This window comes from Trichosurus vulpecula, chromosome 1 (assembly GCF_011100635.1).
Source record: "Trichosurus vulpecula isolate mTriVul1 chromosome 1, mTriVul1.pri, whole genome shotgun sequence".
In the NCBI taxonomy this organism is placed as follows: Eukaryota; Metazoa; Chordata; class Mammalia; order Diprotodontia; family Phalangeridae; genus Trichosurus; species Trichosurus vulpecula.
The window spans coordinates 437,884,879-437,897,877 of NC_050573.1; the positions used below are offsets into that span (position 1 = coordinate 437,884,879).

The following is a 12,999-nucleotide window of genomic DNA, read 5'->3' on the forward strand; positions in this document are numbered from 1 at the left end:
CTTAATTCATTTCCTCCCAACTTCTCTAACAGATTATTCCCACAATTATCACCCATCTCTCTCTAACATTCAATTTCTCCCTATTTGTTTGTTGCCTCCTGGTTACCTTTAAACACATTTAATGCTTCTCCTTCCAAAAAGCAAACAAAACATCCCTCATTATACTCTACATCCTTTTAAACTATTATCCTATATTTCTCTTCCTTCCTCAGCCAAAATCCTAGAAAATGCTATTTATACTAACTTCCTTTCCTCTCACTCCATTCTTAAAATTTTGCAATCATACAACTAAAACTTCTCTCCCCAAAGTTGCCAGTGATCTTTTAATTTCCAAATCTGTCCTCGGCCCTCTTCCATACTTAATCTACACTATTTTATTTGGTGATCCTTCAGATACCATGAGTTTAATGATCACCTGCATACAAATATTTCCCAGACCTATATAGCCAAGCTAAGTCTGCTTCCCGAGGTCCAATTGCATATCTCCAATTCCATAGACATCTCAAACTCAAGATATCCAAAACTGAATTCATTATTTTTCCTCCCAAGCTTACACCTCTTTTGAATTTCCCTATTTCTGTCAAGGGCACCACTATTTTTCTAGTCACCCATATTCGCAAGTTCGACATGGCCCTGGACTCCTCAGTCTCTTTCTTCATCCCATATCCAATCAGTTGCCAAATCCTGCCACTTCTATCTCTAAAACGTCTTTCACATCTATCCCTACTCTCTACTTATCCTAGTTCAGGCCCAATAGGTATTTGAGGGTTGTTATGTGTGTATAAATATATTTATTTCAAGGTAATCAAGCCTTCTACACAATCTCATATTCTGACATTCTCAACTGGACACCTCACCTTATATTTTACTGCTGAAACTGAGACCAGAAAAGTTCTTGCCTAGAGTGTTTCCAATAAACTTCCAGTTAGTCTTTCTGTCTCAAATCCTGACTTCCTCCAATCTATCCCGCATACAGCTGTCAAAGTGATTTTCCTGAAGAGCAGTTCCGACCATATCACTTCCTTACTCAATAAATTCTAATGTCTCATTTTCGTCTGTAGGATCAGTTGTGAAGTCTTTTGTTTGGTATTGTCTTTACCTACTTTATGTGTGTTTTGTGTTTATTCTGTATATATTTGTATACATATTGAACACAGAACATAAGTTTGAGAGCTAGGATTGTTTTATTTCTTTGTTTTTGAGACCCTGGTGTGCCTTACACAGTGTCTGGTACCTAGTAGGATATTTGTGGTGGTGCTTGTGGAAGTATGTGCTCTTGGAACATATTAGGCCTGAAGGTGCTGACATTTTGCAATCTGTTCTTTTTGAAGGCTTATAAAAGCTGCAGGATTCACAACCAAGTGGAGCAGGATAGTGAAGGGGGGTTGGAGGAAAGAGACAGAAGCAAGCTGAGTTGGAGATACCGGAAGAGAGACTGATAAAAATGAATGTATCGAGTTTGTCTTGCAGTTGGGGCATTCCTGAGGATCATCACCCTGCAACTTGAAGGGTCATTAATTCATTACTATCACCCTTGGGTTTATTTTGGAACAGGCAGAAGAGAACAATATGGAGAGAAGATTGGGCAAGGTTCTACTCAAGACAAGAAGTCTATATAGATCTTTGGAGCCTCAGAGTCAGCTGAGATCAAAATCTCTGAGAATTCTCTTCCCTTCTTATCTTTTGAGTGATGAAGGCAAGACTCATGGTTCCTCAAAGTCTAGGCCTTTTCAAACAGAAGCTAAAACTCTTAAATCCTGTCTATTCCGTCTCTGAGGCTCTACCTCCCTATCATAATTAAACTGATAAGCAAGCTTGTATCCTTATGCTTTCTTAATCCAGCTTTGGTTGGGATCAGACCTTGATTATAGAACCAGAGAATACTGGAGCTCGAAGAAGTATATAACCTAAATTCCAGGACTGAAAAATAAATGGGTAATTTAAGTGTTTTAATGAAGACTCTTTCTGGATTTTCCCTATTTAGATCCTTCTCTTACCACTTGGCTGTGGCCACTGGTACCTGAGGGACCCTGAATGCCCTGAGGCTGCTTTTTCTGCTGGCCTAGATGTAGGTTCGGTACTAGGTCAGCCTCAAGCTTTGGAATGCTCACTGAACCACCAGGAATGCCCTGAAGCTATTTCCTCTCCAGAGCTGGTTTAGGCAGCCAGGCATAAATTTAGGGAAGGCTCAGGCCCCTGCCTGGCAAGGTGCTGGCTTCAAAGTTGTATGCTTTAAAGGCATACATAATTCATAAAATTATAGATTTAGAGCTAGAACCAGGGAACTTACCTCCTAAAGTATTCAAAGGAAGCAAGCTTCTAACATGCCCCCAAATAGAACTTGGTATCTCCCCCCACCCCCAACCCTGCGCCTAGCATATAGTAAGCATTTAATAAATACTTAAGGGTTTACTATCTTATATTTACCTACCTCCTGGGTATTTTGTATTTATTCTATATGTATTTACATATGTGCTTGTATAGAAACCAAAGCTCAGTGAGATCAACTTTTCCAAGGCCACCACTATTAAACAGGAGAGCAAAGGGTTCAAACCAAAGCCCTCTGCCTTCACAGCCAACATTCCCTACATTACCTGGCACTGACTCTGCCTCTGCCTCTCTTATAACCTATGTTTGCTTCACTAGTTAGATCTTTAGTTGTTGTTGAGTCAGTTCAGTTGTATCCAACTCTCTGTGACCCCATTCGGGGTTTTCTTGGCAGAGATACTGGAGTAGTTTGCCGTTTCCTTCTCCAGCTGATCTGACAGATGAGGAAACCGAGGCAAATGGGGTTAAGTGGCTTGCCCAGGGTCACATAGCTAGTAAGTGTCTGAGGCCAGAATTTTAATTCAGGTTTTCCTGACCCCAGCCCCAGTACTGTATCCACTGTGTCATTGCCCATAGATCTTCTGTATATTATAGTAACCTGGTGTTCATGGTGCCGATTATGAGTCATCGAGGAAATATTAAATTAGTCTCATTAATATACTATTTTGAATAACCACAATGACCCTGTGATCTCATTGGTACTAGGAGTTCCTAGTGAGAAAACACCCTTTATCAGTCCTGATCAGCTATTCTGCTGCTTCTAGTTTTAAACACTTGCCAAGGGCATTGAAGGGCTTAGGAGCTCTCCCAAGGCTCCATAATTAGTCTGTAATAAGTCCATAGCCAGGACTGAAATCTAGGATCTGCTGGCTTTGAGCTGGCTGTCAGTTCACTACACCACATTTAGCTCTTATGCACATGTATATGTCCACATGTGCAAAGATGGGCCTGTAGCTCAAGTTCTTTTGTTGTTGTTAGTTCAGTCATGTCTGACTCTTCATGACCCCGTTTGAGGTTTTCTTAGCAGAGATACTGAAGTGGTTTGCCATTTTCTTCCCTGGCTCATTTTACATATGAGGAAACTGAGGCAAGCAGGGTTAAGTGACTTGCCCAGGGTCACACAGCTAGCAAGTGTCTGAGGCCACATTTGAGCTCAGGAAGATGGGTTTTCCTGACTCTGGGCCTGGCACTCTATCCCCTGTACCACACAGCTGCCCAGTTCAAGTCTTATCTCTGACACATTCTGACTATGTAACCCTGGACAAATTATCAACCTCTCAGGGTCCTAGGCAACTCACTCAGCTCTAAAGTGCTAAACACTTGCTTATCTGTATGGACGAAGGGAGTTTTGCCTTTCTGGATATTCTCTAGACCAATGAAATCACAGGTCTGAATAAAAAAAAAAAAAAGGTTGTGTTTAGGCCAGGAGAAAATAGACTGTTAGATTTGGATTCAGGAAAAACTGGGTTCAAATTCTGCCTCTGACACCCATTAGCTTTATGACTATAAATATAAGGAACTTATCCTGTCTGAGCCTCAGGCAACTAAGACTTATCCATTAATTTATAGATGGATTACAATCTGTGGCAGCTCTCACACTGCAAAGTCAGGAATCCTTGACATACTGACATTTACTCTGTTGAAGAACGCAAGGATGTATAAAGTACATTTTAGAAAATTATCTATTGGAAACCTCAACTTAAGGACCTATAGCTTAAAAGGTTAACCTACACTGGTGTCTGCATGGCTCTACATATAGTTGCTTATTTGCCAACAGCTCCGGAGAATTAAGGTTCATGTGAAAGAGAAGAAAGTTAAATCACTGAATATAAACATGAAACATTTGGGTTGGCAAGTACCTCCGAATATAAACCAGTAACTCAGGTGAGGCAATTGTGAGATGTTTCCTCAGGCTTCCCACAAGCAGTTGGGATTCTGACTGGCTCAAGGTTTCATTTCCAGCCTATTTCCAAGATTCACAAAGTCAACTTTTCTAATACAGACGCATCTAATGCTAAAGATTGCCAGTGCAGGCCAAACAAATTCTACTTTGGTAGGAAGAAAATGCAAAATATAGACATGTAAACTAGGAATGGAGTCTAAGTTGGTCTAAAAACCAACATCCCACCCAGAAGGGAAGGCCTTGATTAGCAAAGGAGTCCAATGATGGATACTCTGATAAGGAATATTGTTTTTATAAATTAATTTATTTATTTTTAGTTTTCAGCATTCACTTCCATAAGTTTTAAATTTTCTCCACCTCCCTCCCTTCCCCTCCCCAAGATGGCATGCAATCCAATATAGCTGATAAGGAATATTTTAAATTGCTTGCCTTTGTTCTAAAGATACACTGTTCTAAGTGGCTGCTGGGAGGGAGACTGATCATCCTATTTACCAGTCAGAAATAAGGTATAACCATTGGATCAGAGGCCAATAAATAGGGAGCAATAGGACAGCTCTTCTCTCCATCTGACATCAAAACTTTCATCCCCTAATTCTACCTCTTACTTTCCCTACCATCTAAAATGCTCAGGAATAGTGAAATGTCCCCAGAGGCAAAGATTTGAGAGAAAAGACTTGCTGCCTTGGATTTCCTGAATTGCTGGAGATTGACCATACAGTTTTTTTTTTATTAATATGTGCTAACCCGGTGTAAGGGCCAAACATATGTTTAAAACATCTACTACAATGGAATCAGAAGGTGAACTAATGTCACAGGCCTGTCTGTCCATTGTATTGGGGCTGTCTGAGTCTTTTTTTTTTTTTTGGCATAAAAGTGGCTTAAACTGTATTTGACCTGATGCTTATTTCCAGCCCAAAATGACTCATTATTTCAGATGTTCGGTTTGCTCTTTGATATTTGAAGTGATCTGAAAGAAAAATGAAAAAGCCAGCTTTGAAAATACAGTTGAGTCGTCAGAAAGGAGAATTCTAGTATCTGGGGCTTAGTTTTCTATTAGAACCCACTTTGAAGAAGTCCTGGAAAACACCCATCAGTCAATAGATTAAGGGCCACATAGATTCTTCTTGCTTAATCTAATGTGACTAAAACATTCTGGCTATGAAATCTCCATAAAGATAGTAGTTTGTTCAGAAGCTGGACGAGCTGGTTGGCTCTCTTCACACCTCCCTCCTGCCCCCACAAAGAAAACCCCAACCATGCTTCAGCACCTTTAGAAAGTTTAACAATTCAGTCAGATGCTTTTCTTTGAAGGTTGTGAAGTGAAACATGCAATTCAAAATTTTTCTTAGGGTTTTGGAATCTCTCCTTAGATTTATATATAATTTGTTGTTGTTGTTCAGTTGTTTCCAACTCTTTGTGACCCTGTTTGGGGTTTTCTTGGCAAAGATACTGGAGTGATTTGCCTTTTCCTTCTCCGGATCATTTTACAGACAAGGAAACTGAGGCAACCAAGGTTAAATTACTTGCCCTGGGTGACACAGCTACCAAGTGTCTGAGGCTAGATTTGAACTCAGGAAGATGAATCTTCCTGATTCCAGGCCCAGGACTCTATCCCTTGCACCACCTCGATGCCCAATAGAACATCTCTGTGTGAACTCAAACCACCAACCTTTTGGTTAACAGCTGAGCTCACTAACCGACTCCACCACAGAGACTACGACATATGCACTTAGCAATCATGAATTGTTTGGTTTTCAAGAATCAAAGATGAGTATATTATATAACCTATTAACTTTTCACAGATTTTCTCTTATCATGAAAGTCTTAAGTAAAATATGTCTCTGATGAATGAATTCATTCCTCTCTAGGGTCTTGGCATCTAAATGTCAGCGTACATAGGAGCACTTAGGAAAAGTTGTAGAGCCTCTACTGAAACAATATTTAAAAGCTGAGTGCAACCCTGGCCTAGACTTTACTGTCGTGTGCCTTTCACCTTGTATTCTTTTTATTGCTTCTGTATTTTCGTTAACGTGTTAGATTGATAGTAATCAGCATGGCAGATGATGGTTTGAGACTGTGGTCTTTTAACTGGGTGAAGAGAAGCGATTCCCAGGAAGATTTAAAGCAGCAAAATAAATGAGGCAGAGACAGCTGCCTATTATAAGTACATGGCTGCCTCCTGCCATTTCAAAATCCATGCCTAATAAGCTTCCTTGCACCCAAACGAAAAGAAAATCTTCATTTCTCAGGTATTTTACCTTGAAGATATGTCCTCCCCTAGTATCTCTGCCTGTTGAAATCCTACTCATCCTTCAAGACCTAAACATCATGTCCAAGTCTGTCTTCCCTTATCTCCCCAGTCAGAAGCGATCTATGATGCTTTCTGTCTTACAAAGTACTTTGTACCTCCTTCTCTTATCATACTCTGTTGTATGTTACAGTTTTTTTTATATTTTCTAATCTGAACATAGATAAGAAATGGGAAAACTCTTTCTAGCAATACAAACTAGCATCCCTTCTGCTCTGACTACTAAGGCCATTTCCTCTATCTACTAGGCTCCACTGCCCATTTATTGCATATTTGTAAAATATCTCATATATATACATATATGTGTGTGTGTGTGTACATATATATACATACATATAGATGTGTATATGTGTGTGTGTGTATATATGTGTGTGAGTGTGTGTGTGTGTGTGTGTGTGTGTGTGTGTGTGTGTGTGTATCCCTTCCTAGGCTATAAGCTTCATGAGGGAAAGTAAGGATCATTTTAGTTATGTTTCTAGTTTATCTAGTACATGGTGCTTTGCACATAGTAGAGGCTTAAATGGTTGTTGAACAAATGAAAAAATTAATGAATGGATCTCAACATCATTCCACTAATCCCCTTCCATCTACCTCCTTACTTTATTCTGAATGGCGCCATAAGTGGCCTTGTGGTACTTGAGAAGAGGTAGAATCTAGATTCATAGAATGTTGAAGCTGGAAGAGATCTCAGAGATCACTTAGTCCATCCATTTTTATTTTATAGATGAGGAACATAAGACCTAGAACCAGAAAGTAACTTGCCCAAGTTCATATACTTGAGTTAATGGCAGACTTAGGCCTGAACCAGTCTTCTGATTCATAGCCTGGTTACCTTCCCACTGTATCAAAAGGAGCTTTGCAAATTTGTTAATTGCCAGGCTGTGACCGCAAATGAAGGAGTGTCTATTTGACTTGGTGGTCTCCATGGCCAGACCCAAAGTTGGTCATGGACCTTCCATGTCTTTCTTTAATTGGGTACATCTCCCCTACAATGCATTTACTCTTAAACTGTACTTTATATGTAGTAAATACCTCACCACCTAATCATGCCATCATTATTCTGCCATCCATTTGTTCAGTGCTTATATATGCACTTCATTGTGTCTTAGGTCAGTGGTGATGAACTCAAATAGAAGATAGGGCCTCTAATCGGTACACAAAGATCCCTGTGGGCTGCATATTGGCTTGGTTTTAAAATATAATATTACCTAGGTTTTATCATATCTTTATTGATTTTGTTGAATATTTCCCAGTTACACTTTAATCTGGTTTGGGCTGCATTCAGGAGTATGGTGGGCCCACAGGCCTTGTGTTTGACATTTCTGTCTTAAATTATTAGATTCCTGGAAAAAGGAGTCTGGACCTATGTAGCAATGTATTAGGCCCTTAAAAATATGATTTAGAGATAAACATGATCATATGAAAAGAGCAAATGTAGAGAAAGAGATATGAGTACAGTTGGCTGCTGGATCTTTCTGCCTCCTTTGATCTTGGGCCCCTTCTCAAGCTGGTAAAACATCCCCGGAAGACCAGTGCAGGACAGGAAGCCTCTCCCAGGGCCTTCAAGTCCTCAGTGCCCTTCGTTGTATCCCTTTTGTGTTTTCAGAACATGGTCTCTGCAATACTCATTCATCTTCATCCCACCCGGACCAAAGCTGGCCCTTCCTGCTGTAGGCTCCAATGTACATCAAACTCATTTCTGTGCCAGAGAAGAGTGGTTGGCTTGTCATGCCCTTTACTCAAAGGAGGTGCTCCTATAGGCCTGCATATACATACCAGAGGAAAGGAAGTTATATACTTGCCTCTTTGGGCTTCTCTGTCTTATTTCCCATATTAATGTTGGGAATTGGCAGGGACACAACCTTGTTATTGAAAACCTGTGCCCAACTGAAAACAGTTAGTGACAGTGATTATGTGCAAACCCAGTGACTGCCAAAATCAGGAGTATAAACTGCATGGTGATTTAGCTCTCATGACACATTTGGGACTTGGGAATGTAGTCCATTATGAGGGCACTTTTATTTGTGGAGCATCGAAGGTTTAGAATTGCCAGAAGTACAACTTGGATGCCTGAATGATGCAGGAAAATGTGACGTAAAGACAAAAGGCATCAATAAAGCATTTAAAAAAAGAATAATGACGATAGTAATAATTCAGGAGAATGTGTGTCTGTTTATGTGGATTTTTATAAGTCTAAAGTATAATGATTTATTACTTGGTACAGATCAGAATGTGACTTAATAAAGGGGAGACTGTCCAAAATAATCAAGCTATTACAGTACATAATTTTGAAATACTTTTGGTGTGGAGGGGGAGTGGAATGGAAGGGAGGAAGAAAGGAAAACCTTCTACCCCAGGGGTGGCGGAATAGAGAAATATAAATCATACAGCAAATGAAAACCAAGGTATTACTGACTTTGTGTTATTACCAAGTTAAGCTTTGTAAAGATGAGTATTCCTTGAACAAACTTTGTTATAGATTTGCCCTAAGCTTCCTTTCCTTAGTCTGAGCCATTAATCTTCTTGTTCCTTTGTGCAAGGAGTTTTTTGGTGCCCTTCCGGAGTAGCTGTAACAGAAATTTTACCCGATCTGGACCCACCTCATCTCTTCTCAAATCCCTGCCTGAGTTCCCCTGCCCCACGTCTTAACATTTTTGTTAGAGGCATTACTGAAAGTCTGAGCTGTCCGTTGGAATGAACATTCTGTATCTTACTAAATCCAAAGTGTGTGTTCCTGATCATTGTCCAGAGCTATGTCTGGATCTCCAAGAGCAAGTGATGGGAAAGAGACAACTGCTTTCCAGAAATCATCCTGAAGCTAAGCTTCTCTCAAGCTCAAAGCGAGACATTCATAAGACCCTAGATTTAAAGGTATAAGAAAACTTTTGTTGTTGTTCAGTCATGTATGACCATAGCACGTCAATGCTATCCATGGGATTTTCTTGGCAACAATACTGGAGTGGTTTGTCATTTCCTTCTCCAGTGTATTAAGGCAAACAGAGGTTAAATGACTGGCCCAGGGTCACACAACTAGTAAGTGTCTGAGATTTGAACTCCGGTCTTCCTGACTCTAGGCCCAATGATATATGTATCCACTGAGCCACTGAGCTGCTTCTAAGGAATTTTAGAAATCGTCTAATGTAACCGTTTCATTTTTCAGATAAGGAAACAACTGAGACCAAGAAAAGTAAAGTGTCTCCCATCAAACATAAATTCATCCCTACGGTTCATGTTTGGTTAAAAGGTAGGAGAAGTAGCCCTACTCTCTTTTCTTTTCCATCTTCATCTTAAGCCTGTACATCTTGCTTATTTCTTGCCCCAGCTGACAAACTCTGCCCATCTCCTCCTTGTTCTGTGTTTTACTTGTACAAGGTCTCCACTGATTTCTGCTTGAATCACTTACACACCAGAATACTTTGTACTAACAAAGTGCTTGGCACCAAAAAAGCATAGTTTTAAAGACATGAGTTCTAAGCCATAAGGGGTGGGGTTGTGGGAAGGATCATTTGAAGGATTACAGGGCAATAAAGGAAGAGAGAGATAAAGCCACATTTTTATTGAGCTGATCTCTTGGAATGAATCTGGATGTTCCACTTTCATCCTACATTTCTACTATGGTTTCCCAACTTTACTGCTTTAATTTCCTTGAAGATTTCAGTGAGGAGCAGTGGCAAATCAGGGCTCGCCTTTGCTGTTAGAGATTTAGAAGCTAAAGTTTATTTCCAAATGTAAACTTTTTGGTAAGCCTTTTGTTTAATGAATCATTAATGTGATGATGAAAATGCCCTAATAAAGATAAAGAAACTATAAACTATTCCAAAAGCTGTAGGGGAAAAATGTGAAGGTCAAGTTAGTCACTCATTTCTCTGCATTTCATTTGAGCTTTGGGCTATATATTCCCATGATCTGTGGTTTATGGGATATATATTGGTCTTTTATTTTACTTTTAAAATGCATGCATTCTTATAAATCAATGTGACTATCTTACTGTGTGGGCAATGGCTCTGTGGGTGGGTGATTTTGTAGAAGTGGCATATCGGGTTTCTTTTGCCTCCTACTCTGCCAGCCCATTAAATGCAGTAGGAGGTGAGAGCAAGGAAATAAATGCCTAGAAAGACACAAAAGGCAACCAATCTGCTTGTTCTCAGAGATGTCAGATGTACTCATCTCACAGGTAGGATGTCAGGGGGCCCCAGTGAATGGAGGAGACATTTAGATTTCTTGTGATAGATTTTCTGATCATAAGAACAATTTGAAAAATTAAAGAGTCCCAAGAAGACAAAAAAAAGCTTATTTTACAACCCTGTGAACCTGGATAAATCTTTTAATCTGCGTTGATTTATTCTTCTTTTTAAGAAAGGGGACAATCTACCAGAGGTTTGATAACTGTTTTTCTAAATAATTTGAGGAAGAATACTTCAGTGAATGTAGAAGTTTCTGTCTAGGATTTTTAAAAATATTGAGGACAGTATAAATTTGTACCCTTTAAAATGTCCTTTTTTGACAACACAAGTAAGTATAGAAAATCTTATTAAAATCAGGATAAAAATAATTAATCAGCACCTTTGCAAAATACAGCCCCAAATACCATTAAATGTATGTTTGAAGGTAGAAGATAAAGAAACAGGATTCTATTCTGGTCATCTAACCAATTAATCCTTTTATCTGTACTTTGTACCTGATCTCATATCAAGAACTTATGAAATGTGAATGAATGCATTGATTCAAAGGGACTCTTCCACTGGGTGGGTGGGGGAATATATATATACATATATATAAACGTATAAAATTATTGCCCACATTTTCTCATTACTAGTTGAATGTTCTTAGTAAAATGTTACCCTTGGCTTTTCCAAAGTGAAATATAATGAAACATTAACTCTTCTTTTAAAGACTATTGCATGTGCCTCTTTTCTTTCTTACTATCTTATAATAGAAGGGGTATAATCAAATTTTGTGAGGATATCAAATCACCTTAGATTTCACTTTATTGCATTTTGTAGTTGGGCATTTATGGCTCCTCCCTCTACTTTTTATCCCACACAATTCATGTTTTTCTTTTAATTTCTTGCTCTTCTTGCTATCACTAACATTTCTAGAACTCTGTTAATATAGAAAGGGGATTTCCTTGCTTTATGCTTCAATTTATCAGAAAATCTAGTGTTTTGCCCTTGAAAATAATGCTAGCTTTCAGTTATAGACATTTGCTTTTGTTATAATTTAAAGTGGTCCTTCTGTGCTTAATGCTTTGTAGGGTTTTTATCATAAAAGTGCATGTACCTTGTCAAAGACTTTCTGAATCTGTTGATATAATAAGGGGCAACATGGCACAATGGATATAGAGCTGGGACTCAAACTAGGAAGTCTTGGGTTCAAGTGTCACCTCTAACACATAGTAGCTTTGTGAATCTAGGCAAATAACTTAAACTCTTAGTTCTAGGCAGGTAGGCATCAAAGTGAATAGAGCGCTAGACTTGGAATTAGGAAGACCCAATTTTAAATCCAGCTTCACATGTTTACTAACTGTGTGACCCTGGGCAAGTCACTTAACTTCTATTACCTCGGTTTTCTTATCTATAAAATAAAGTAAGGATAATAATAGCACCTACCTCCCCAGGTTGTTAAAAGGATCAGATTAGATAATATTTTGTAAAGTGCTTTGCAAACCTTAAAGCACAATATAAATACTATTACTGTTCTTCCTTCTATTAATGCTCTAGACAGTTCTCCCTGACTGTAAATTTCAAAGAAGGTGCCGAAGGTGCTAACCTACATTGACAGAGGGAATTTCTTTGTCTCATAGTTCCCTTTACCAATGAAATCACGAGTCTTGCCCCAATCCCAACTGAAATAATCATGGGTTTTATTTTCAATATGATTAATTATGTTGTTTTCCTAGTATTTACCCACTCTTGACTTTTTCCCTTTCTTTACATAAAACCTTTATAGAGAATCCACCCAAAGAAACGATTCTTTTAATCTCTTAAAGCTATGTGTCACTCAGGTTGTTCACCTGTTGTTTCCTATCACTAGCCAGTGTCATGTCCTAGATGCTCATATCATGCCAGTTATCAAAGGTAATACTTTGCAACCTACTTAGGTGTGCATCTTTCCGTTGCCCTTTGTAATAAGGGCTCTACCTTTGATTGATTGTAGGCATATAGCACCACTTTGAAAATACTGCTGCTAAAGAAAAAAAATTGAGTAGTTTGTGATCATTGAAGGCAACCCAGAACTTCCAAATGCAATATAGCTATTTTCCACATCTATTCGTCTCTTTGTCTCTATCCATATCTATCTATCCATCTATCTGTGTCTCTCTTTCCCTATCCATATCTATCTATCTATCTATCTATCTATCTATCTGTCTATCTGTATCTCTCTCCTTATCCATATATATCTACTTATCATATCTATCTATCCATCTCTATAAATATATCATTTCTACCCATATCTATCA

At 38.8% G+C, this 12,999-nt stretch overlaps 1 protein-coding gene across 1 annotated transcript in view; it reads left to right on the forward strand.

The window, feature by feature from the left end:
* The window catches only part of LHFPL2 (LHFPL tetraspan subfamily member 2), a 243,455-nt gene that overhangs the window by 79,054 nt on the left and 151,402 nt on the right, over nt 1–12,999 (forward strand). The window contains exon 3 of the mRNA XM_036767049.1: nt 9,700–9,783. The gene's annotated coding sequence lies outside the window, so the exon portion shown is untranslated. The remainder of the gene's footprint in view (nt 1–9,699; nt 9,784–12,999) is intronic.